The sequence below is a fragment of the Oncorhynchus nerka genome, linkage group LG20 (assembly GCF_034236695.1).
Source record: "Oncorhynchus nerka isolate Pitt River linkage group LG20, Oner_Uvic_2.0, whole genome shotgun sequence".
In the NCBI taxonomy this organism is placed as follows: Eukaryota; Metazoa; Chordata; class Actinopteri; order Salmoniformes; family Salmonidae; genus Oncorhynchus; species Oncorhynchus nerka.
In genome coordinates, this window is record NC_088415.1 from 17,481,300 (window position 1) to 17,483,502 (window position 2,203).

A 2,203-nucleotide genomic window follows, 5' to 3' on the forward strand; every position below is an offset into this window, starting at 1 on the left:
GTGTCAGGGAGGTTTCCGTGTCAGGGAGGTTTCCGTGTCAGGGAGGTTCCCGTGTAAGGGAGGTTCCCGTGTCAGGAAGATTCCCGTGTCAGGAATGTTCTTGTGTCTGGGAGGTTCCCGTGTCAGGAAGGTTCCCGTGTCAGGAATGTTCCCGTGTCAGGGAGGTTCCCGTGTCAGGGAGGTTCCTGTTTTAGGCAGGTTCCCTAGTCAGGAATGTTCCCGTGTCAGGGAGGTTCCCGTGTCAGGCAGGTTCCCATGTCAGGGAGGTTCCTGTGTCAGGGATGTTCCCGTGTCAGAATATTCCCCTGTCAGGGAGGTTCCCGTGTCAGACATGTTCCGTGTCAGGTAGGTTCCTGTGTCAGGGAGGTTCCCGTGTCAGGGAGGTTCCCGTGTCAGGAAGGTTCCCGTGTCAGGAAAGTCCCCGTGTCAGGAAGGTTCCCGTGTCAGGGAGATTCCCGTGTCAGGAATGTTCCCGTGTCAGGAAGGTTCCCGTGTCAGGGAGATTCCCTTGTCAGGAAGGTTCCCGTGTCAGGAATATTCCCATGTCAGGGAGGTTCCCGTGTCAGGAAGGTTCCCGTGTCAGGGAGGATCCCGTGTCAGGGAGGTTCCCGTGTCGGGAAGTGTCAGAGAGGTTCCCGTGTCAGGAAGGTTCCCGTGTCAGGAAGGTCCCCGTGTCAGGAAGGTCCACGTGTCAGGGAGGTTCCCGTGTCAGGCAGGTTCCCGTGTCAGGGAGGTTCCCCTGTCAGGCAGGTTCCCGTGTCAGGGAGTTTTCCGTGTCAGTAATGTTCTTGTGTCAAGGAGATTCCCGTGTCAGGGAGGTTCCCGTGTCAGGAAGGTTCCCGTGTCAGGGAGGTTCCCGTGTCAGGCAGGTTCCCGTGTCAGGGAGGTTCCCGTGTCATGGAAGTTCCCGTGTCAGGGAGGTTCCCGTGTCAGGCAGGTTCCCGTGTCAGGGAGTTTCCCGTGTCAGGAATGTTCTTCTGTCAGGGAGGTTCCCGTGTCAGACAGGTTCCTGTGTCAGGAATGTTCCCGTGTCATGGAGGTTCCCATGTCAGGGAGGTTCCCGTGTCAGGGAGGTTCCCGTGTCAGGCAGGTTCCCGTGTCAGGGAGGTTCCCGTGTCATGGAGGTTCCCGTGTCAGGGAGGTTCCCGTGTCAGGCAGGTTCCCGTGTCAGGGAGTTTCCCGTGTCAGGAATGTTCTTGTGTCAGGGAGGTTCCCTTGTCAGGCAGGTTCCCGTGTCAGGCTTGTTCCCGTGTCAGGGAGGTTCCCGTGTCAGGAAGGTTCCCGTGTCAGGCAGGTTCCTGTGTCAGGGAGGTTCCCGCGTCAGGGAGGTTCCGGCGTCCGTAAGGTTCCCGCGTCAGGAAGGTTCCCGTGTCAGGCATGTTCCCGTTTCAGGAAAGTTCCCGTTTCAGGAAGTTTTCCCGTGCCAGGGAGGTTTCCGTGTCAAGGAGGTTCTCGAATCAGGGAGCTTCCCGTGTTGGGGAGGTTCCCGTGTCAGGGAGGTTCCCGTGTCAGGAAGGTTCCCGCGTCAGGAATATTCCTGACAGCTCTGGATGTCCACAGTCTAGAGGATGGACTTTTAACCCAAATTAGCTTCAGGCCAAAAACATGTGAGAAACATGGGCATAAAGAGAAACAATAACATTTTCATCATGAAAAGTCTGTTTTTATTGTGTCTGTTGGCTAAAGACACAGGCGTAGCTAATGGTACATTACACCCCAGGCTTAGTGCCCCCTTGGCACTGCCCACTGTAGAAGCACAGGGCTTAGTTAGGATGGCACAGACAGCAGTAAAGATGTTTAGCTTACTGAATGAAGAGCTAGTAGAGAGAGGAATACCCACTCTGTGTTTGTGTGTGTACCTCATTTAGCTGTGTGTGTACCTCAGTGAGCTGTGTGTGTTCCTCAGTGAGCTGTGTGTGTGTGCGTGTGTTCCACAGTGAGTTGTGTATGTGTGTGTGTGTGTGTGTGTGTGTGTGTGTGTGTGTGTGTGTGTGTGTGTGTGTGTGTGTGTGTGTGTGTGTGTGTGTGTGTGTGTGTGTGTGTGTGTGTTTCTCAGTGAGCTGGTAATGGTTCTGCATCTTCTCTGTGATGGGTGTCAGCTGGAGAAGTGTTCTTACAGCCCCCCAGCGGTACAGGAGTGGAGGAGTAGTGTGGGAGAGAGGGAGTGATGGAGGGGAGAGAGAGAGGGAGGGAGAGGTGGGGG